We start from the raw sequence: 25238 nt of genomic DNA on the forward strand, positions 1-25238 counted from the left end.
GAAGTTCGGTCTTCAGAAGACAGAACAGACAACTGCTTGGGAGAGAACAGAGGTTGAAAAACACCATGTGGGTTTTTTGTTGTTGTTCTACCTACTATGAGTGTTTGACACATGGGTCAGGGGGTTCCACCTTACCCAGGTAGCTCCTAATTGTATGTGCTTCCACTTACGTAGTTGAGATAGCTTGATAACTTCTAGTTTTATTCCCTTAAGATCCATGTGCTCTAAGGATAGCTCTCTGGCTGGAGTTCCCCAGCATTATCTGGGTCTCAGACCTTTGCCATTTTAGCTGGAGGATCCTGGAGGTGTCTGTGGCTATGTGCTTTTCCTTGTTACTTCCTGGACCCCACCTATAGGAGTTGGGATGCTACTTGTCTCCCAAAACTCTCTTGTGGGAAAACTTCATGCATAAGAGAGACAACATTTTACTCAGCTGGGGTCAAGGGAGGCTACACATCTGCCCCAGCCTCTGATCTTCTGAAAAATTGCTGAGCTTTATCCAAAGTACTCAGGTCCAGAAGTGGCAGTATAAGGAAAAAAGAGTATAAGGATTGAAACTTGAGGAAAATAATCTTATTAGTAGGGTTATAGGGCCAAGAACTGAGGTAGATTTTTTGCTGAAGGATGTACAAAATGTGCCAGGGGCAGAAGGTCAGACAGCAGACAGCTGCCTCAGAAGTGTTTAAAGTGTGGAGAGGTGGGAGTGAACAATGGTAATAGGTTTGGGTCTTCCATTTTAGGGTTGTCTCTGGTGGCCGCCTGCCGGCACAGTCAGTCTCACAATTCTTCACACTCATCAGCTTCTTAGCTACATTGGCCCTGAAATTTAATGACCCTCATTCCCCTCCTGTCTTCATGTCCCTCCTAACCCAGGGGGGATTCTATGGTCCTTCAGTGTAATCACCCCTTGTGTATGTCTTTGTCTTTCTCCAACATGCTTTAATGAGGTTCAGTACTGCCTGGAGATCCAGCTATACTTCCCTAGTAAATTCACTCCCCAATTCCCGACTGCAGTGGATGTATAGCCCCTGCTCCTATTGAGGCAGGTCCCTCTCCAAACGTTGGGCTGATCCCATCTCCCCCTGTCTACTAAAGACCTTTGTCCTGCAGTACTCCCCTCTCTCTCCTGAAACATCAATTATTTCCTCTCTACTTGATCAAAACTCTAAATTTCTTATAAAACTCTCTCTCTCTTTCTCTCAGTACTTCTTCTTCCTCTGCTTCAGGCCAGAAGCTGCAGAGGGCAGAAGGGATGGTGATCAGCTTGTATTCTATGTCCCCACCTTGTGCATCTCCTCATTTTCCCCTCCCTCACTAGGCTGCCTCGTTCTCCAAGGCCGTTGCTCAAGGAGAGAGAGGAGATGCAAGGAGCAGGCAATTCTTACTTGACTGGTACTGTTTAGTATAGTGCTGATATCTTCTGGCCTTAGTGGATGTTTAAAGCTGACTTTCTTCACTTGGGTCTAACATATGTTTCTTGGTGATGCCCCTGTTGTGGTCCTTTGATGGCAGCTTCCTTGATACAAACCATGCCTTTCCTCTGGCTGCCCATTTACCATTCCTCCCTTAGCTCATGGGTATCTTTTGGTCTACACCACACATACTCTTGTTGGGGCTCCAAAGTTCTTCTGGGAAGTCATCATGGGCAGGGTCTCTATATAAAGTCACAGATCACCATCCTTATTCCAGGCTCCTATCAGCATTTTGGTCCTACTATCATGAGAGCACAGCTGCTTCCCAACACAGCCTTCTCTACTCCACTATGCCAAGGCACTAGCCAGTCACAATCTCTTTATTACCTTTACAGGCACGGGCCCAGCACCAGTCTATTATGTCTATTATATTCTTCAAGTGATCCCTTAAGACCTAATCACCTTGTTTGATGTGAAGGGCAAGCTTCTCCTCCCCACCTCCAAAACACTTCTATAACTTTCTCCAAAAAAATCAAATCACCTCCCCTTCAACTTCAATCACAACCCTTTAATACCCTTAAGGTTGTTGATGTGCTTAGAATTGCAAAATGGGTTTTAAGATATCTCCTTGCAAATCCTGTATAGATGGTTTAGCACCTCACTCTGGCATGTGGAGTCACTTTGCACCCATGGCTTTGTGCAAAGCCTTTGGGCTCTCAGTCAAGACAGAGGGGGAAAGAATTGTATTTTAGCATCTCGTTACACAATATCCATATCTGTCTGTAACTAAATCCACATGATGTCGCATTATATAAAGCTCGCCGGTTGAGAAAGAAAAGACAACACAAACTGAGTAGTGAGAGTAACTGTAAAGTCTCTGACTTTGTCTGCTCGGGCTGCTATAACAACAGAACACTGCAGCCTGGGGTGGCTTGTAACAACAGATTTTATTTCTCAGTTGTGGAGGCTGGGAAGTCGGAGATCAGGGTGCTGGCAGATTCGGTGTATAGTGAGAGCCCACTTCCTGGTTCAGAGATAACAACCTTCTCACTGTGTCTTCACAAGGCAGAAGAGGTAAGGGAGTTCTCTGGGGTCTCTTTTAAAAAGACACTAATCTCGTTCATGAGGGTTCCAGTCTCATGACCTTCTTATCTCAGGCCCCACCTCCTAACACCATTGCATTGAGAGTCAGGATTTCAACATATGCATTTGTGGGGATACAAACATTCAGTCTGTAGCAGCCATTTTCATGGTGGACCACCATAGCAAAGGGACATGAACACCCTCCAATTTCTGTTTCTCCTGAGATCTGGCCATTAATCTCTTCCTGGGTTCCTGCATACATTTCTTGAGGCAACTTGAATGGGCCTCTTTTCCTTGCCTTCAAAAGCCCATCCAGGGAACTTTCCAAAACTAGATTTGCTTCTCATCAAATACTTCTCTGTAGGACTGCTCCCCCAGCAACCCCTGATTTCATCTCATTCAGTCCTGCCCTCCAAAGCCAGGCCAGGGGACAACCAGGGAGGCATCAAACACAGGAGCTAAAACCTGAAACCAACAACAACGCAGCAACTTTTCAGGGCTCCAACAGGCTGGTTGGAACCTCTTTGCCTAGTATTTCCTGATTACTTGATAGGAAACCACTATCTCCAAGTGACACTCAAGGGCAGGGGCAGGAACCTTCTGGAGGATGGTGAAACAAGAGGAACATGTCTTCCCCCAGGCTGTCCTCCCAGAAGGCTTTCCTAAAATGCATTTCATTTCCTGAGTTAGAGTAGATACTAAGTTCTTTCTTGGGACAAGCGTTAGTTTCTCCTTGCAGGCCAGAAAGATGCTGCTTGTTCCTCAGACCCTTTTCTACTTTTTATATTTTCTTCTTTTTCCTCCTCTCTTTGGTGGCATTAACCCCTGACTCTACTCAATGGTCTTTAGCAGTTTTTGTCTTTTCTAGTCTTCTTCTTGATGGGAAAGTATTTTCCCTGCCTGTCTATATCTAGCTTTTTTGTTCTTGATGGTTTACTACGGACATTTATCCTTTTATTATCTTTTCCCTGTTGTGTTTTTGTTCCTTTGAAGGTCTTAGCTTTTATTTGCCTTTACTTTTCATACATATGTTTACTTTTTGTACATCATTTTACTTTGTTTCCTTGTAAAATATTTAATTTTTATTTAAAACATTCTTAAATACCTAATTTTAAAAATAATAATTCTTAAGGTTTGGTTTATTTATTTATTTATTTTTTCTGTTTTATCCTTTTCCAACTTCTGTTCCTGGCTTTAAATTTTTTATTTTAATTTTCATCTCTTCCTCTGTTTTTTAAATTTATGTTTAGTTTTATGATTTGTTTCTATCATAGCCTGCAAGAGGGGTGGGTGCAGGAATGATAGCAACTGGAAGAGGCCACACAATGCAAGGGGATGATGGGTCACCTTCCTCCTGTCCTTCGGAGCTACTCTGCAGGCACCCTCAGAGGCTCCTGAAATGACTCCCCATCGCTCATGACAAATGTAATTGACATTTGTCCTGCTTTGGGGCAGCCCAGCATCTTTTGAGTACTCTTTTGTGGCATCTTTAAGGTATCAGCTTTCTTCTTCACACTTGTCACCACAGTGCTATAAAACTGAGGATGCTCTCCACTGGGGCACCACATCCATGTTCCAGGCAGGAGGAAGGAGGGAGGGGTTGAGTCTGTGGGGAGGAAACACAAGCTTCTCCATGAATTCCCTATACTCTTCTGCTTATGTCTCATTGGCTAGAACTGTGCATCCCTAGCTCTGAGGGAGTCTGGGGTAGTGAGAATAATATAGAACTCTCTAACTTTGTCAAAGCCTTTACTTTTTTTTTTTCTTAAAATAATCTCAAATTTAGAGAAAAGTTGCAAGTATGGTATAAAAACCTCTTTTCCCTGAACTGCTGAGAGTAAGTTGCCAACTGATGCCTCAGCACCCCTGAAAAATTTAATGTGTGTTTCCTACAAAAAGGGATATTCTCCTACATATTGTATAACTACAACACAACCATGGAAATCAGAAAATTGACATTGGTGTAGTACCACCTTTTAATCCCTAGATATCGTTAATGTTTTGCTATTTGTCCCAAGAATCGCCTTTATACCAAAAGTATCCCTTTTGGAATCACATGTTGCATTTAGTTGCTGCTTCTCTTTAGTCTCTTCCATCTGAACCAATTCCTCAGTTTTTCCCTGACTTTCATGACTTTGACTCTTTCGAAGATTACAGGCTAATTATTTTGTAGATGTCCCTCATTGCTTCCTCCTGATTATTTTCAGGTTATGCATCTTTAGCAGGAATATCACAGGAGTGACCTGTGTTTTTTTCATTGCACCCTAATAGGTGAGGCTTGATATCAGTTTATCCCGTTACTGAAGAGGCTTTCATTACTTACGTTGGTGTCTGCTGGGCTTCTCCACTATGACATTTTTCTTTTTTCCTTTGTAACTAAAAAGTATTTTATAGGCAGTGCTTTGAAACTACTTAGATATCCCATTCTTCATCAAACATTTAATTAATTTAGACCAGGAGTCAACAAACTCTTTGTGTAAAGGGCCAGAGATATTACTATCTAGTAAATATTTTCAGATTTGCAGGCCAGGAAGCCAAGTTGAGGATATTATGTAGGTACTTTCATAATGAGAGGAAAAAAATTTTTCCAGAACATTTTCACTGATGAAATTAAAAATATAATTATTGAGTACAATTTTTTTTGTAGTGCAGATCTCCTAATGAGAATAGAATTCTTTTGGGGGTGGGGGGAAGATTAGACTTAACTGGGGTTCAAGGTCAGTGTTCCCCACTATCAAATTGATTGCAAATGTTCCTCTGCAAAAATCATTCTGAGCCTGTGGGCCATACAGAAACAGACAGAGGGTTGGATTTGGTCCACAGGCCATCGTCTGCTAACTGATGGACTTGTCTTTTACTCAATGGGTTACATTCTGTTGCTAACATGAATTTTGATGTTGAAATTTTCTCTGAGTTGACTGGTACAAGCTCCTTCAAGCTGGCCTCTGTGTCCTTTTGCCACATCCCCATCATACTTTGAGCACTTCCTTGCCTTTGGCACAAGGTGTTCTAGGCTCCTTTTGCATGTTCTCTGCCCCAGCCTTGAAAGCAACCATATCTTCACAGAGCCCTAGTGTCTTTCAGTGTGGAGTGATACTCAGAAGCTGAGCTCTGGGTGCCAAGGATGCTCATTGCTCCTGGGGTGTTACTCTTCCCAGGCCCTCTCAGGGGGCAGAGCTAGGATATACATGTGTGTTTACCAATGCCTCCAATTCCAATCTAATACCACAGGGGTGTTTCTACTCTTTCTCCCTTTCCACACTTGCAACTTCTTTTTCTGACAGAGAGAAACCTGGCTCCTACTATAATTAAAATACTTTGTCATTTAATCAATGCCCCCTGTAAGTAAGTAACCACCTTCCCATTCCCGTTCCCAACCCTGTCCCTTACTGATGCTCTCTTCATCTTGCTCAGGCTCTGATAACCTTCTCTGGGCCACACTTGTGTGTGGAGGTCAGGTCATCATGCCCAGGCTCTGACTCCCATGGCAAGCTGCCCTTTTACTTGGAACCTCTACTCACCTGTTTGGGCTGACAGCCCAGGATGGATGCTACCTTTTTACTGTTCACATCATGAATGTCTTCCTCACACCCCTCCCCTTGGACTCCAACACCTTTTCTGGGCTATCCCCACATGGATACCCTTCTCACTTTGCTTGGGCGCTGACCCCCCACATCAGCATTCCCCCTACTTGTGTGGATGCCTTGCTACTCTGCTCTGGCTCTGACACCACATGCCAGATCGCTCCTCTCCATGGATGCCTACCTTGCTCTGCCTTACCTAACAGCTTCAGGACTGAATTGATCAGGAAGGGGAAGGAGTAAGACTGCTTTTAAAAGTCTTTACATAGTTACTGAGATTTTTTTTTGGGATATAATAATAGCTAATGCTCATGGTGCTTACTGGGTGCTGGGCATTGTTCTAAACACTGTATACTGAACTCAGGTAATTCTCACAGCCTCTATAGGAGGTTGTATAATTATAATCTCTAGGTCATAAATAAGGAAATTGAGGCACAGAGAGGTTTAGTGACTTGTCCAAGGTCACTCATCTCATAAGTGGCGGAACCAGGACTCAGGCAAATAAGTTCACCACACACCACAAGCTAAACTCTTCAGATACAGTTAAGCTCCACAGTGAACTGTCCCTGTTTTCACTCCTTTTCTTGTGTTTCCCAGAGAAAACACTACAGTCATTTGGTGTAAGTTATTCCTATGCATATATTTGTACTTTCATTATACATATAGTATAACTTTGCATGCTTTTAAATTTTATGAATATTATACTGAATGCATTACTTTGCAAATTTCTTTTTTTTCCTATCTACTTCATGATTTTAAGAGTTATCCTTATTGCAATGCATAGCTTTAGTTCATTCCTTGAAATTGCTATATAATATGTTGTATGAATATACCACAATTTATTTATCCAAATACTGTGGGTGGACAATTTAGGTTGTTCACAATTTTCCACTATTAAAAGCATTGCTGGAATTTCCCTGGTGGCGCAGTGGTTAAGAATCCACCTGCCAATGCAGGGGACACGGGTTCGAGCCCTGGTCTGGGAAGATTCCACATGCCGGGGAGCAACTAAGCCATGCGCTACAGCTACTGAGTCTGCTCTCTAGAGCCCGTGAGCCACAACTACTGAGCCCACATGCTGCAACTACTGAAGCCCACTTGCCTAGAGCCCGTGTTCCCCAACAAGAGAAGCCACCGCAATGACAAGCCTGCACACCGCAATGGAGTAGCCCCCGCTCGCCGCAACTAGAGAAAGCCTGCGCACGGCAACAAAGACCCAACGCAGCCAAAAATAAATAAATAAATAAATAAATTATCAAAAATAAAAGCATTATTGAAATAAACATTTTTGTCTTTTTATGCAATTGTGCAAGTTTCTTTAGAATATGTGCTTAGCAGTGGAATAAGCTATGTGCATCTTCAACTATGCCTAAGTATTTTTCCAAAATGGTTTTACTAGTTTACATTCCAACTAGGGGTGACTGAGTTCATGTTTTTTCACTTCCTTGCCAGTGTCTAGTATTGTCAGACTTTTAAAATTTTTCTAGTCTGATGGGTGTAAATATTCTTATTAATTTTCTAATTTACATGTCCCTGATTACTAGTGAAGTTGAGACAATTTTCATAAATATACAGAATTTGGGCTTTTCTCTTTGGTGAATTATCTGTTCACATCATCTGTCTATTGAGTTTATAATTTTCTTACTGTTTGAGGAATTTTTCAAAGTATAAAATGGATGCAAATTCTTTGCTCAGTTATAATTTCTCCTATTGTGTGGCTTGTTTTCTTCATTTAATAGATGGTATTTTTGTTGCACAGAAGATTATAATTTTCAGGCAATCAAACTGATTACTTTTTTATGGTTTACATTCTTTGCATGTTGTTTAAAAATGTCTTCCCTATGGGCTTCCCTGGTGGCGCAGTGGTTGAGAATCTGCCTGCCAATGCAGGGGACACGGGTTCGAGCCGTGGTCTGGGAAGATCCCACATGCTGCGGAGCAACTAGGCCCGTGAGCCACAACTACTGAGCCTGCGCGTCTGGAGCCTGTGCTCTGCAACAAGAGAGGCCGCGATAGTGAGGGGCCCGCGCACCGCGATGAAGAGTGGCCCCCGCTCGCCGCAACTAGAGAAAGCCCTTGCACAGAAACGAAGACCCAACACAGCCAAAAATAAATAAATAAATTAATTAATTTAAAAAAAATGTCTTCCCTACACAAAAGGCATAAAGATATATCTGTATTTTCTTTTTAGAGTTCTAAAGTTTTGCTCTTGAAACATCTAAGTATCTACTCATTTGAAATTTATTTTTGTGAATATTATGAGGTAAATACCTAATTTTATTTTTTTTCCTTATGGATGCCTAATTGTCTCTGCATCATTTATTTAGAAGTCTATCTTTTCCCTGTTGATTTAGGATGCCATCTCTGTTGTTTACCAGGTTTCCACATGTGTGGGTCTGTTTCTGGTTTCTTTAATCTGTTCCACTGGACTGTTTGTCTCTCCCTGTATTAATACTACACTGTCTTAATTATAGTAGTTTTTAGAAACAAGTCCTCATATCTATTAGGGCAAGACTCTCCTCCTTTTGTCATGGCTGAACTTGGCTCTTTGCTTTTCCATATTAATCTTATAATCAGCTTGTCAAGTCTTTTGTTTCTTAGCTTTTTACAACTTTAAGTTACATGTACAAAAACTGCACATTTTTAACATGTACACTTTGTTGAGTTTCAACATAGGTGTATACCCATAAAGTCATTGACACAGTCCAGTAAATTAATATCCCTCTAGCAAACAGACTCTGTGAGCTGCTCTAGCAAATTAATCGAACCCAAGGAGGGGGTGTTGGGAACCTCTGATGTAGAGCCAATCATTCAGGATTACAAGTAACGACAATGTGGACTTGTGACTGACACACTGAATTGGAGGGAGTCATTGGAACTTCCAATCTACAGTGGGTTGGTCAGAAGCACAGGTGATAACCTCGGCCTGCAACTTGCATCTGAAGCGGGTGGGGGTGGGGAGTCTTGTGGGACTAAGCCCTTAATCTGTGGAGTCTGATGATACCTACAGGTGGATAGTGTCAGAATTGAGTTGAATTGTAGACAACTGGGGTCTGAGAATTGTTTGTTGTTGTTATGGAAAGCACCTCCTCTCCTGCAGTGGAACTGGGTCCCAGAACCCCAAATATTCATGAATTGGTGTATCTTTCCATTTGTTTAGGTCCTCTGTGAGTTCTCTCAGCAATGTTTTGTACTTTTGAGTTTAAATATCTTGTACATTTTTTGGCAAATTTATCCCTGGATTGTATTTTTATGCCATTATAAATGGTATTTTAAAATTTCAATTTCTGTTTTTTTGTTGCTAATATATAGAAATACACTTGATTTCAACCTTGTATCATGCAACCTTGCTGAACTCACTAAAAAGTTCTGTAGGCTTTTTTTTTTTTTTTTTTTGGTAGATTCTCTAGGATTTTCTATATAGAATATCATGTCACTTGAAAGTACAGACATTTTCACTTCCTTCTTTCCGATATGTATGCCTCTTCTTTTTCTTTCCTTATTGCATTGGCTAGGACCAAGCTGTCTTATAAAGTCATTATGGCACCAAATTGACTGCCATAAAGTCATTCATAATATTCCCTTATTAATGCTTTAATGTCTGTAGGATCTATAGTGCTTACCCCTTCCTCACTCTCGATATTGGTAATATATGTCTTCTCTGTTATTTTTCTGATCAATCTGGCTAGAGATTTATCCATTTTATTGGTCTTCTCCAGGATTCAGCTTTTGGTTCCATTGATTGTTCTTTGTTATATTTTGGTTTTCAATTTATTTTCTGCTCTTTATTTCCTTTCTTCTGCTTTGGGTCTAATTTTTCTTTTTTTCCTAATTCCTTCAGGTAGAAGTTGAGGTTATTGATTGTAAATCTGTATACTTTTCTAACATTAGTGTCTAGTGCTATAAATTTTCCTCTAAATCTTGCTTTAGCTACACCCCACATATTTTTATATGTCTTATTTTCATTTTCATTCAGATCAAAATATTTTCTAATGTCCCTTGTGAATATTTGTTTGAAACATGAGATGTTTTCAGAAGTGTTGCTTAGTTTACAAATACTTGGGAAATTTTCAGGTATCTTTCTATTCTTAATATCTAATATATTCCCTTTTTGGCCAGATAACATATTTTGTATGATTTGAATCATTTGAAATTTTTCATGACTTGCTTTATGGACCAAGTTATCTATCTTAGTAAATGTTCCATGGGCACTGGAAAGCAATGTGTATTCTGCTGCTGTATCACAGAGTGTTCTCAAAATATCAGTTAGGTCCAACTTGTTGTAGGGTTGTTCAACTCTACTTTATCCTTGCTATTTTTTGTCTACTTGTTCTATCAATTATTGACATGGGAATGTTGAAAACTCCTGTTGTAATTGTGGATTTGTCCATTTCTCCTTGTGATTCTATTAGGTTTTCTTTCATGTATTTTGAAGTTCTAATATTAGGTACATAAATATTTTAGGACTATTGCTTCCTCTTAAGGAATTGACCCCTTTATCACTATGAAATGACTCTCTTTTTCCTGGTGATATTTCTTGTTCTGAAACTTACTTTGTCTGATATTAGTATAGTCACTACAGCTTTCTTTTGAAATAGTAACATGATACATCATTTTCATCCTTTTACTTTTAATCTGTCTTTTCCTAAATATTTAACATGGGTATCTTAGAAAATAATTGTCTTTTTAAAAAATCCAATCTGACAATTTGCCTTTTGGTTAGACTGTTAAGACTAACTGCATTTAATGTGATTATTGACATGGTTGGGTTTAAATCTATCATCTTGCTATTTGTTTTCTATTTGTCTCTTCTTGATTTCCTTTATCTTTTTTTTTCCTGTCATCTTTTTGGTTGATAATTTTGATGATTCTATTTTATCTCCTTTATTAGCTTATTAGCTATACTCCTTTGTATTATTCTTTTTGATTGTTGCTTTAGGGTTTATAGTATTCATCTGTAACTTATACAGTCTATCTTTACCACTTCATGTAAAATATAACATCTGTACAAAGTATATTTGCATTTCTTCCATCCCAACTTTTGTGCTATTGTCATATTTTACTTCAACATATGTCATAAACCCTATAATAAATTATTATTATTATTACACTAAACAGTAAATTATCTTTTAAATGTATATTTTTTAATTATTAAAATTTATATTTATGCACGTATTTACCATTTCCAGTAATTTCTTTTATTCTTTTATGTATATTCAAATTTTCACCTAGTATCATTTTCCTTTTGTACTTCCTTTAACATTTCTTATACTGCTGGTCTGCTTGTGATCTTCTCTCTTTGCTTTAAGACTTTATCACTAGTTTTAAGCAATTTGATCATGATATGTCTTGATGTATTTTTCATGTTTCTTCTGCTTAGGGTTCATTGGGATCTGTAAGTTTACAGTTTTGATCAAATTCAGAAAATTTTTAGTAATTATTTCTTTAAATATGTTTTCTGTTCCTCTTTTCTGGGTCTCTGATTATATGTATATTATTCAGTTTGATGTTGTCCCTCAGTTCACTGATGCTCTGTTTATTTTTTATCAGACTTTTTCTTGGTGTTACATTTTTAATTGTTTCTATTGCTATGTCTTTCGGTTTTTAAAGTCTTTTCTTGTATAGAGTCTAATAATACGTTATAATCTCATCTAGTATGTTTTTCAACCTACAGAATTTGATTAGGTATTTTGTTATGTCCTCCATACCTCTCCTTATCATGTACACTCATTCCTCTACATTCTTGAACACACAGAGTATATTTATCATTATGTTTTAATGTTCTTGTCCACTTAATTCTATCATCTGTGTCATTTCTGAGTTTGTTTCAATAAATTTACTTTTCTCTTCATTAAAGGTTATATTTTCCTGTCTCTTTGCATGCCTGGTAAGTTTTGCTTGGATGCCAGACTTTGTGAATTTTACACTCTTGGTTGCTGGATTTTTAAAATTATATATGTATTTAAATAATTTTGAAGTTTGTTCTAGGATACAGTTAAGTCATATAGAAATAGATTGATTCTTTCTTAAACTGCTTTCAGGCTTTGTTAAGCCTTTAGTCTAAGTCTAATTTGGCCTCACTACTGAGGTAATACCAGTATGAGGATTCTACTTTATGCCCCATGATTTAGGAGATCCTTCCCCTCTGGCTTGTGGGAATAATAACCTACTTTCTTGAGCTGTGTGAGCAATGGGGATTGTTCTGCCTCCTCCTTTAAGTGGTTCTTCCCCCAGCCTTGGGTAATTTCCTCATATGCATGCACTGATCAGTACTCAGGTGAAAACTTGAGGGAACCCTCTGTAGATCTCTGAAGCTCTCTTTGTGTGTAGCTCTCTCCTCTCCAACTCTGCCCTTCAAAGTCTGGCCAACTTGGACTTCCAAAACTGAACGTTGATCCTTAATTCAGAGATCACTTCATTTGTTTCCCTTCTCTCAGAAGTCATTATACAATGCTGCCTGTTGTCCAAAGTCTGAAAATCATTATTTCATATATTTTGTCAATTTTTAAAAAGTTGTTTAAGGTGGGATGGCAAGTCCAGTCCCTGTTACTCCTTTACAGACAGAAATGGAAATCTTCACTATCTTTACTTGCCTGGTTGTCTACAACCCCAAGTACTTAGAAAAAAATTTACATATTTGCAGAGATAGATGTGACAAAATTCCAATACATTAGTACATAAATCCAACATTACCACCACTGTGACCCCCTCAATAGATAATGTTCTGGGGGATGGCTCCTTCTATTGGGGGGGGGGGATCAGGTAAGGTATGCAGCATGGGAGATAGCCTATGGTTAGTGAGAAATTTCTGCCCCTTTTCCACTCAGATCCTATCAGACTATAAGTAAATGAATGTGATGTTATTATTGAGAAAATCTTAACATTTCTCAAAATGCAGTAATATCTCCCATTTCAAAAATAAAACAAAAACCTCTCCCTACACTCCTACTCCAGCTATTGCCCAATTTCTCTCTTTTTTACAGCTAAAATTCTTGAAAGAGCTCTCTAAACTTGCTCTCTCATCTCCTCTCTCTTGCATTCTGTCTGGTCAGGCTTTGGCTTCACCATTTCAGTGAAACAGTTCTTGTCAGGGTCACCAGTGTCCTCCATGCTGCAGACGCAATGATCGTTCCTCATTTCTTATCTTCTGTTGTCTCTCATTTGGACATAACTTATCATGCCCTCTTTTGAAACCTTTTTTTCCCCTTGGTCTTTGGGAAATCACTCTCATCACTCTCTTCCTACCTCAATGGCAGCTCCTTCTCAGTCTCTTTTGCTAGCTCCTCCTCATCTTCCTGACTTTTTTTACCCATACTTACTACCTAGATGATCCACCAAGTCCATGGCTTTAAATACCATTTATATATTGATGATTTCCAACTTTACATCCCTATTTCCACCCCTTATCCTGCATTTAACTCCTCTCTTCAACTGCCTACTTATTATACATCTCCACTGGATATTCAATAGATATTATTAAACAAGTCCCAAACTAAACTGATCTTCCCCCTCAAATCCATGTACCCTGTAGTCTTCTCCTTCTCCATAAATGGCATCACCACCCTACCAGTTATTCAGGTAAAAAAATTGGGGCTAGTCTTTGCTCCTGTCACAGTCACATGCAATCCATCAGCAAATTCTGTCAGCTGCACCTTCAAGTCCAATAATTTATTACCACCTCTACGAGTACACAGTAGTCTAAACTGCCACCAAATTCTCCAACAGCTTCTTATTCCACATAGAGTAGGCTCAAAGTCTTTGCTATGGCTCACAAGGCCATTCATGATTAGTCATCCTTGCTAATTCTCTGACTTCATCTCCTACTCCTCCACCCTCACTCTGATTCTACCACCCTGACCCTCTTGCACATTCCCTCCTTGTTCACCTGCACCTACTATTTCCTCTTTCCAGAGCACTTTTCCCCCAGCTATCCCCATGGCTTACTCCATCACTTCATTTGGGTCTCTACTCACATATCACCTTACCAAAGAGACTGTATCATCTTTCCTGCCTTATTCATCTGTAAACATTTATAACCACTTGCCAAGTTGTTGATTAAGTAATTATCTGTTTCAGCCCCGCCTCCCACCCCCACTAGAATGTACCATGACAGCATGACTGAGAATTGCTACCATTGGCTATATAATAAATTATTTTAAAAAACAAACAGTAACAGAGGAGAGTGAACAACAGGATCCAATGCATTAGAGAAGTCCAAACTGGTAAGTATTGGAAAACGTCTATTGGACTGGGCAGCTGGAAGGACTAGCAACATTGAGAGCAGTTTGTGCAGGTTGTTGTTGGCTGGAGGCACCAGACTGCAGTGGGTTGAGGACGTCCTTTCCTTCACAGTCTCCTAGTTCTTCCCTCAAAAAACTCTTCCTCGCCCTTCACAGCTCTCAATCCTAATAGTCACACGGTCATACCTGTGTATGAAACACTACCCATGAGGCATTGTCAGTCCCTGCTCTCCAGCTGGGCACAGTCTGGTGGAGGAGGGCCCAGGGAGCTCCCAATCAGATGGGGTGTGTGTGTGTGTGTATGTAGAAATAATAATAATTAAAAAACAACAAATGTAAAAAAGCAGATCAGGAAGACACCTAAAGTCAAATGAATGCATGCTAAAGGGATGCCCAAGAGAAGAGGTTGACTGTGGAAGAAAGGCAGGGACACCCCTGCTGGCTCTGCAGCACCAGGACTGACTGGGATGTGATGTCCGTAATTCATAGCTGATCAATCCTGGAGGGCCCAGTGCTCCAAGCCCTTTGGAAACCACTCTCTTCTCTGACAGCTGAACCCTTCTCCTCAGAGGCCTAGGGCAGGAAGGTTTCTCTGTGAGATGTACTCTGGTCCCCCACAGCCAGGATGATGGACGAGGAGGCAACAGCTGCTCAGGGCAGCTGAGACCAGTGGGGCTGAGCAGGGAGAGAAATACAGCAGCGACACAGCTCTGTGTGTAGAGAATGATGAAGGCTCAAAGGCAGAACCCTGGGGAGCACCAAGTTTAGCAAGGGGAGTGCATGAAGAAAGCAGAGAAGGGCTTTCAGAAAAAGATGGCGAAAACAAGAAACGCGAAGACAGTTTCACCATGAGAGAGGGAACGCCAAGAGTGACTGCTGAATGCTCCAGAGAGGTGCCTGCTGTAAGGCCTGGAAATACCTCCTTTAGATTTGATCATTAGGAGATCTCTGGGGAAATTGGGGAGAGCAGGATCAGTGGAGAGGAGGAGGCAGAAAGCAGATTTCAATGGGCTGAGCAGCAAATGGAAAGTGAGGAAGGGTGTACAAGGTCAGTGGGGTGCCAGATTTAGCAAATAAAAATAAAGGATACCCAGTTAAATTTGAATTTATCTGAAATTTGAATTTAAGATAAACAATGAATAATATTTTTAGTATTAGTAGAATAAACCAATTATTCATGGTTTATCTGAAATTCAAATTTAACTGGGCATTCTGTATTTTGTGTAGTAATCCTAACAGGGTGGCATGTGGACTTCTCTCTCAAGCAACGTGGCTGGGAATAAAAGATGCGTGCCAGGGCCATAGATGGAAGGAGACCCAGGTCAACGGAAAGTTATGTCTAGATGGGATTGTCTGAGCATGTAGAGCAGACAACAACACTTCCTGTGGTCTGTTTGTAGGCTGAAGGGAAAGAGCCCATAGTGGGAAAGGCTAAGGACACAGTTGAGGGAGTAATTGATTACGTAAACCATGGGCCTCTAGCCAGGGTGAGAAATCACTTCCCACCCATAAAAAGCAGACAGTCCCTCCCCAGCCCTCCATCTCACAAAAAGCTCAGGAAACACGAATTTCCAATTTTAATTTGCAAGTTGTTTGCTGCTACTTTGAAACTACAGGATTGTGGGTTTAATATGGAATCTTTCTGGTAAAAATTTTTTTCTTTTGTTCTGTCTTTTTCTTGGTGTTTTAATGGACCACCATAGCTGCAAACATTTTTCTAAATAGATGAATCCACTTTGTCAACTTCATTTCTCAAAATCCCATCACCAGAGCAAATCATTTTTAATGGCTAGATTCCATTACCAGTTCAGGCCACAAGCCTGAGTTTTTGAAGCAAATAAATCAGATTAGTGCTGTAACCCAGCTCCTCCTTCCTCTTTCTCTATTTTAAGTCTTACTGTGAACGGTGAATTTGTCAAAGCCCCTTTTGATGATGAAAGATTGATATCATTTGAGTCACCACATGTTATATTCAACAGCTGTTTTTCTTCCTCATTACACCCTATTCCAGGGTCACATCTGGTTTGAAAAACTGGAAAACTGATGTCTTTTTGTTTATTTTTGTTCATTTTCCTCTAATTCCTTAGATTTCTGCCAGATTGGTAGCCTTCGTGACTCTTTTGTTTCTATGCTTGTGTGACAGAAAGAAAAAAGCACCCCCCTTTCCTCAAATCCTAACCCTAAGTCTGTCTGGTCTTAGCCCAGCCCACAAAGGCTAATTCTTTGCTGGGTTTTAGGCATGTGGGCCTCACAGCAGAAGCAGCACTGTGGCTTCCACTGCCTTTCCTAAGAATGTTCCTGGCTGCTGTTGGGACATTAGCAATGTCCCTCCTTCATAAGTGTCTCTGAGACTTTTAGTAAGGAAAAAAAAAATAATAATAACAACATAGGGATACACAAATTCCTTTTTTCCCAAATTACTTGTTCTATATTAGCTTCAAAATAAGAGTTCGCCAGCTTTGTGTTAAAGAAAGCACCAGTGGACTGCCCACTGTACTGCTTGTTCTGTTTCTGATCAGCTCCAGGCATCAGCAGAATCCATGTTAAGTGGAGAACAATTACTTTGAACAGATATCCTCAAGATAACCCATAATTTTTCCTTTTGCTTCCTCTCTCTTAGTACTCTGATTAGAGGTTGGTCGTCTTTGACATCTGGAATTCAAGACTGGGTCGGGGGAGGTTATGTCTGGGACCTGATCTCAAATGAAATATCTCTACCCAGTTAATGAGTAATTTAAGCGTTTTTCTATGGTGCTTATCCCAAAAAGTAGACAAGTGCAGAGAGGGCTGGAGTTAAGCTGGGGCGAGGACAGGACATGAAAGGGAAATTTCTTTATGGATCAACATATTTGCAGAGTTTCAAGCAGGTGTGGTACCAACAGGCCCCTCTGTTGACTGCTTCCTTCTGCTAAGCTCACCAGGGCATCAGGGTGGAGTGGCTCAGTATCAGGGACGATGTCTCCTGGAACATGTGGCCTAAATCACCTTATCTGACGGTTGAAGTTCTCAAACTGTTCAAGCCAGAAAGGACTTTGAAGTCCCTGTAGCCCAGGGTCTGCCAGACTTTTAATTTCATGGTCTGTTAGGACTTCGGGGGGGAAATAAGGTTAAACAATAACAGGTTGTCAATTTTTATTTTGCCTATTGAACAAATAAAATATTCATTTTCTGTCATCATTTCAAAAAAAGGCACTTTAACATAAAAATATGAAAGACTTTTATTCTTACTCTTAACATAAAGGTTATATCCCAGTTCTTTCCCAGAAGTTCAGTGTCAAGCTTACACCAATGTTACACAAATATATTAGAATACGTGTGTGGACTTGCATGCATCCAAATGCACACATGCTTATCATCATCCGCCTTAGTTTTTCCTTAACACACAGAAGCTGTAGTGTGCTGATTGAGTACATGAACTCTGGGGCCAGAATACCTGAGTTCAAACACAGGCTATACTACTCATGGTCTGAAGAACCTCAGATGAGTTACTAACTTCTCTGAGCCTTGGTTTTATCATCTATTAAGAGACAGTGATTACACACTTTTCCAGATTTGTTATCAGGATTAAACGAGTTAGTATTTGAAAAGGATTTGGCACAAAGGAAACATCTGGTAAATAACAGTCATTATTATTATGTTTCCACAGACCAGGAAGTCTTCATAAACTGGCCTCTGGGAACTGCAGATAGAGCAACGCTTTCCTCTTCCAGATAAGGAAAAACTGGTCTAGAGTAGACGTGACTTGTCCAGCTAAGGTCCATGACCAGTTACTGAACATACTGAATAACTTGAGTAGAACTCAAGTCTCTTGACCAAGTATGATGTGTCTCTGAAGTTTCCTAGAAAAAATTGAATTTGACAAATGGCTGGAATCACTGGGCATCTGTCCAGTGCCTGGAGGGATGGGCAGGGAGCTAGCACTTTAGTGGGGCACAATGAGGTCAATCAAGAGCCACCAGGAAGTCTGGCTACTGCTGCCTTCCTTTCTCTTTCCTCCAACCCCAGAGAAAAATGAAAACAGGAGTAGGTTACCACCTGGGGATGAGGGGTGAGGGAGTCCCCACGTGAGGCAAGAGTAGGTGAGTAGCTGCGCTTTGCAAATCTTCCTCTTTCTGCCTTCAGTCCCACCACAGAACACCTGCTGAGCCTCTCAGGTCCCGCCTCTCACAACTCTGCTGGGGGTGCCCCCCTATGCTGCATGAGGTCCTGCCCTCCCAGTCACCAGTCACAGGGAGATGCCCCAAAACTATGACTTGTTTTTGCTGTTGTGATTTGGGGGCTATTCCTCATTTCCTAAGCCTTGGTGAGGGCCACTGGGTCAGGTAGGACTGCGTTTAGTGGCTGGTAACACATCCATGTCAGTGAGGCTGCTTTTCAATTTTACGTAGCAGGAAATCAGGTTGCCTGAGGCAGGCTCCTTCAGCCTCTCTGCTCCATCATCCTTTGCTTATGACTTTCATCCTGATGATTGCCTCCTGATCACATGTTCCAGGCAGGAAGAAGTAAAAAGACAATGATAAAAAAGGAAGGGGTGGGCCTATATCAGGAAATCCAACCTTTCTCACAAAAGCTCCAGCAGCTTCTGCAGATGCCTCATTGGTCAGAGCTATGTCAGAGCTCCTAGGTCCAAGGGAGGCTGGGAAATATGTTGTGTCTGGGCAACAAATTGTGATTTATTAGTAAGGAAAGAATGGATAATTGGTAAGAAACATTGTCTGCCAGGAAGGCATAATGAATAAAATTGAGGCTTTTTGTTTCCCTTTATCTCTAAAGTCTACTTCACCAGGTCACGTTTGAAGGAACTGTTAGTCCAGCTCCAGAAACCTTGACATCTATATGGGTCTTCACTGAAACCTCCATGCACATGTGCAGCAGATCACACGGCACACCTAGCCAACCTTTTTTACAAGCCTTTTTATGCTATTATCTACCTCCTCTCAGTACTGCCCCAACCTCCCTCTCTTGCTAAACAAAGTAAAACAGGTGTATCTTCACTCACACCTCTGACCTCTTGTCCTATGTTTCCATGTTTTTCTTCACTGGTCTCTGTGCCCTTTCTTGTGGAAATTGACTTGGTCTCTGGGCTTTTACAAGTCTAGGCCTCTACCCATCACCCCTATAAGCACAACCATGGCTGAAAACAAAGAATCTGGGAGGTTACATTGGGGCCTGTAACACATCCTTTTATATTTCCCCAGCTACCCAGGTGATGAGTGAACCCACGTAAACTCCAGTCCTGTTTACATATACCACATCTGTAGACACCTGTCAGGGCCAGTGAGACCCTCTCTGCCGCCATGGAGACCCGGCCGCAGCCTTCCCGCTCAGCCTCCTGCTCTCCTTGCACTCTGCTTTAGTCCAAATTTTCCCTCTCCACGTTCATACCCATCCTGTTGGATTCAGCCCAATAATTTTCATTTACTCCTTCAAAGGCCCACTTAAGACTGACTCTGAGAAGACTCTCTCAGTTAAGCTCACCTGCCTCCAAGCCAGCCAGTCCACTGTGCTACTCTGAAAGCAAGCCCCTGGTTTACATGATTTTTATTTGACTTGGTATTCAAATTTTGGATCTCATGTCTGTTTTCTTTATAGCTGTTTTCTCTCCACCATTAGGCTGTGAGCAACCTGAGGGTAAGGGTAGAGCCTGGGTCTCCCATCAACCCTCAGAACAAAGGTTACTCTTTTTTTCTAGCTGGTGTGTTTTGGGCACCTTCCATGTGTCAGACACTGAGGGAGGTGCTGAGGATATAAGGCAGATGAAGTCCCTGGCTTCCCTCTTCTGGTCCTTTTCCTGCCCCCAGGATGGTTCTCTGCCTGATCCATCTGACTGACCACTGTCATGATGGAGATGAGGAAGGACATTGGGATTCAGCCCCCAGAGATGAGCCCCATCACTGTCTTCCTGGACTCCAAGTTCATACCACTCTGGCAGCTCCTCTGAAAAGTCCCCAGGTCTCCTCCCAGTATCCCGGCTTCCGGTGTTACTGTGTTGGCTCTGCCTGCCTGCCTGCCTGCAGCACAGCCAGGGACTGAAGGAGCTTTCATTCCAAATGAGGGCAGTCAGCTGAATTTCTAAATAACAGATTTTTTCCACTTCAATTTTTCTCTTTTGCCCAAATAACACATTCATTTTGCGGAAAAGGGATGGGGCAGTTCTTCTAAGGGTTAAAGATTTTATGAGGAATACCTGGGGTATGGGCAGGGCTCAGCCAAAGCCCTTCTCCTGTTGGGAGGGAAGGCAAGAGGAAGCAATGGAGAGGGCTCTCCAGCCCCTAAGGAAGACAGAGGGGATGAGGTCAAGTCAGGGAGCCAAGCCTTTTCTCCTCCTACCCCATTCTCCACCCACCATTCCTTCATCTTTTTCCCTTTTTTTATCTTCTTCTCTTTCTCTCTTCTTTCCTGTTTTCTTCTGTCCCTCTCCTTCTTTGTTCATGCATTCATTCATTCATGCATTCTCTCAGTGGGCATTGCTGTAACAGCTGCTATATGTCAAACACTGTGCTATGAGCTAAAAATACAGAGTCAAAAAGTCAAGGCTCAAGGCTTTTACGGTCTAGGGCCTGTGGAGGGTGGGGCACCCAGATGACAGGCTCGGGGGAGGAGTGACAATTGGCAAAGAGAGTTAACTGCTAAGTCTCCAAGTACATTCAGAGTCTTAGGCAGTACATCTAAAACAGGGAAAACTGGGGTCAAGGAGACAAGACTCAGAGAAGCTCCAGTGTGTATCCATGCCGCCTGGCTCATTAATCTCTCCTATCCTATCCTAGGCAGAGACATCTCAGTGGGAAAGAACATGGACTATGTGGGCAGGCTGCCCCCCATTCAAATCCCAGGTCTACCACTTTCTGTGATCATAACAAGTCACTTAATCTTTTATTTATTTATAACAGATTTTCTTTTTCTAGGGCCATTTTGGGTTCACAGCAAAATTCAGCAGAAAGTACAAAGAGTTCCCCATGTACAACTGCCTCCCCCTCCAGGCACAGCCTTCCCCACTATCAACATCTTACACCAGAGCAGGACATCTGTTAGAGTTGATGAACCTACACTGACACATCATTATCACCCAAAGTCCATAGTTTACTTTCAGGTTCACTGTCGGTGTTGTACATTCTATGGGTTTTGACAAGTGTGTAACGACATGTATCCACCAGTACACTCACTGTCATACAGAAATAGTTTCACTGCCCAAAAAACTCTCTGTGTTTGCCTTCAGTTGGTCTTTTTATCCTCAATTTCTTCTTCTTTGGGCGATCATGGGGGTAAAACGTGGTAATATATCATACATGAGTGCCTTGCTTTAGGTGTGAGTTATTAGTATAATATTCCCATGAAAAGCCCAGAGGCCCTCCCCCAGTGGGCCCTGATCATATTGCACGGTATTGGAGGAAGGAATGAACCAGGTGGCGAGGGGTGAACGCTCTCTGGAACAGCGAGATGACACGCTGCCTCAGCTGGTTGGGTGGTAGGCTACTTGGGGGACAATAGTGGAAGGAAGATATGGAGATGCACGGAATTCCAAAGGGACTCTGGACTGCTCTCTGCTCCCGAAGTAACCCATCCAACTTTATCCAGGCAGTCCTCTGACTGCTCTTGGCAGGGGTTTAGAGAGCCTGCATGAGTCAGGTCCACGTGGCTGATGTGGGGAGGGAGGGAGGGAGGGACAGGGAGGGCTCATGCCCAGGCTGGGCCACGCTGGCTTTGGAGAAATTGTTCCTGAAAGTCCCTGGCAGAAAGAGAGCTGCTGTAGGCTGTTAACCTGCCATTCAAATCGACAAGTAAACAGTCTCCAATGAGAATCTCAGATGCCTGGTTCATTGCAGAGACCCAGACACTCATCCTGGGCTCCAGGTGGGGGCCAGCTAGAGGGAGCCTGTGCACAAGCCGAGGCAGAGCTTCCGGCCTCTCGCCCTCCCATATCCAGACAGGGATGTTGCCCAGGAGATCTCAGTCTCCTCCTGTCCCCAGACAGGCACAGGGAGAAGACTTGACAGTACAGATGGCACAAATATATCACCTGTTGTTCAGATGGGAAAACTCATTCTAGGGTCTGCTTGGGCTGACTAGACAGAGCAAATGAACTGGACCCTGGTGCTAGAGACATGGGTGGGCTGTGTGGTGGGCTTGGGAGTACACCCTCAGTCTCCACCTCCATTGGGTCTGTCACCAGGCAGGGGCACAGCTGGGTTTGGGGGCATGCCAGGTGCTTGCTGTATATATACTCAGAATTTATTGGCCTGTGGTAAGCACGGGTGGGGAGGGAGAGGATGGAATGGAACACATCTGGTGACCTGATTTTTTTGTTTTCCTACTCTTTCTTGGTTGAGGGCCTTTGCTGTGCTTGGGGCTGGAGGAAGAAGTCCGGAAAATGGGATGAGGCCCTAAAAGGGAAGATGGGGGCAGGGAGTGTCCGTTACTTGGCTGGGCTCAGACAGGGAGAGCTGGTTTGATCCTGGGAAGGCCTCTGCACCTTACAGAGTGGGAGGGGGCTCAGTTTCCTTGTGTGAAGATTCAATGAGGAAGAAAAGTATGAGCACATGAACATTTAGCAGCATTTCCAACAAAGACAAAACATGCAACCATATCCATGCATAAACCCAAAAGAAGTACATAAACACATACACCTTCAAGTATAGTTGCAAACGCAGCCATCAACTGTACATACAATGAAAGCTCATACATCTTACTTACACGCATACTGCTTCTGAAACACAGGCAGCCATGTTCATCAAGACCAGAGGGAGTACACTGACCCTAAAGATCAAGACCAACGTGCCTTGAACCATCATCACCCCTTGGATGTTGCAAAGCCTAACGCCCATCTCAAGTTTTCTGCATATTTCCAGAGGGCATGCCTGCTTTTGATGAATCATATAGCCTAGGGTCCCCTGGCCATTCCTCACGACAATCTCTGTTCCACATCACCTCCATGCAGACAGAGAACATGGCAGAAACACTCTCAAGGCTTCCATGATGTGGCAAACTTAGGAAGATTTGAAGAAATGAAGAAATTTACATTATAACAATGCAAAAAACTCAAATAATAGACATTTCTGTTCTTATTTTTAAAAACCTATTGGTCATTCTCACAACTCCAGATTCAGACTCTCTCCACCTTATTCAGCAAATCTTCTTTCCCCTCTTCTCTGTTGTCTTCTTCTCAGGGGCAAAATCCAAATTCCTCTCATTTTCTTGCATGGAGCAATTCAGCTGTCTCCAACCTCTGTCCCCAACCTTGGCTCCTGAACCCCCTTAGGACAGCCAACAACTCACTGGAAACTCTGAAAATAGCTCCCGTGGCTTGCTGATTAAGGCCATCTGCCTCTCCCATCTTCCTCAATCAGGGTAATATATATATATATATATATACATATATATATATATTAACATCTTTATTGGAGTACAATTGCTTTACAATGGTGTGTTAGTTTCTGCTTTATAACAAAGTGAATCAGCTATACATATACATATATCCCCATATCTCCTCCCTCTTGTGTCTCCCTCCCACCCTCCCTATCCCACCCCTCTAGGTGGTCACAAAGTACCAAGCTGATCTCCCTATGCTATGTGGCTGCTTCCCACTAGCTATCGATTTTACATTTGGTAGTGTATATATGTCCATGCCACTCTCTCACTTCATCCCAGCTTACCCTTCCCCCTCCCCGTGTCCTCAAGTCCATTCTCTACGTCTGCGTCTTTATTCCTGTCCTTCCCCTAGGTTCTTAGGAACCATTTTTTTATTTTTATTTTTTAGATTCCATATATGTGTGTTAGCGTATGGTATTTGGTTTTCTCTTTCTGACTTACTTCAGACTGTATGACAGTCTCTAGGTCCATCCACCTCACTACAAATAACTCAATTTCGTTTCTTTTATGGCTGAGTAATATTCCATTGTATATATGTGTCACATCTTCTTTATCCATTCATCTGTCAATGGACACTTAGCTTCCTTCCATGTCCTGGCTATAGTAAATAGAGCTGCAATAAACATTGTGGTACATGATTCTTTTTTTTTTTTTTTAAATACAGCTACTAGTTCTTTTTTTTTTTTTTTTTTTTGGCTGTGTTGGGTCTTCGTTTCTGTGCAAGGGCTTTCTCTAGTTGCGGCAAGCGGGGGCCACTCTTCATCGCGGTGTGCGGGCCTCTCACTATCGCGGCCTCTCTTGTTGCGGAGCACAGGCTCCAGACGCGCAGGCTCAGTAGTTGTGGCTCACGGGCCTAGTTGCTCCGCGGCATGTGGGATATTCCCAGACCAGGGCTCGAACCCATGTCCCCTGAATTGGCAGGCAGATTCTCAACCACTGCACCACCAGGGAAGCCCCCATGATTCTTTTTGAATTATGGTTTTCTCAGGGTATATGCCCAGGAGTGGGATTGCTGGGTCATATGGTAGTTCTATTTTTAGATTTTTAAGGGACTTCCATAATGTTCTCCATAGTGGCTGTATCAATTTACATTCCCACCAACAGTGCAAGAGGGTTCCCTTTTCTCCACACCCTCTCCAGCATTTATTGTTTGTAGATTTTTTGATGATGGCCATTCTGACTCGTGTGAGGTGATACCTCATTGTAGTTTAGATTTGCATTTCTCTAAGGATTAGTGATGTTGAGCATCCTTTCATGTGTCTGTTGGCAATCTGTATATCTTCTTTGGAGAAATGTCTATTTAGGTCTTCTGCCCATTTTTGGATTGGGTTGTTTGTTTTTTTGATAGTGAGCTGTGTGAGCTGCTTGTAAATTTTGGAGATTAATCCTTTGGCAGTTGCTTCATTTGCAAATATTATCTCCCATTTTGAGGGTTGTCTTTTCGTCTTGTTTATGTTTTCCTTTGCTATGCAGAAGCTTTTAAGTTTCATTATGTCTCATTTGTTTATTTTTGTTTTTATTTCCATTACTCTAGGAGGTGGGTCAAAAAGGATCTT

At 41.9% G+C, this 25238-nt stretch overlaps 1 long non-coding RNA gene across 9 annotated transcripts in view; it reads left to right on the forward strand.

Annotated features, from left to right (window-relative positions):
- The window catches only part of LOC132374953 (uncharacterized), a 93087-nt gene that overhangs the window by 41049 nt on the left and 26800 nt on the right, over positions 1-25238 (forward strand). For 6 of the 9 annotated variants that reach the window (XR_009505841.1, XR_009505845.1, XR_009505850.1 and 3 more), the window contains one exon: positions 7033-7359. The exons of 1 other annotated variant lie outside the window; for it this stretch is intronic. This is a non-coding gene — a long non-coding RNA (uncharacterized LOC132374953). Of the gene's footprint in view, positions 1-2370; positions 2487-7032; positions 7360-25238 lie in introns of those variants that run through there. 2 more of the 9 variants (XR_009505846.1, XR_009505843.1) reach the window with 2 other exon arrangements.

This window comes from Balaenoptera ricei, chromosome 1 (assembly GCF_028023285.1).
Source record: "Balaenoptera ricei isolate mBalRic1 chromosome 1, mBalRic1.hap2, whole genome shotgun sequence".
Classification (NCBI taxonomy): domain Eukaryota; kingdom Metazoa; phylum Chordata; class Mammalia; order Artiodactyla; family Balaenopteridae; genus Balaenoptera; species Balaenoptera ricei.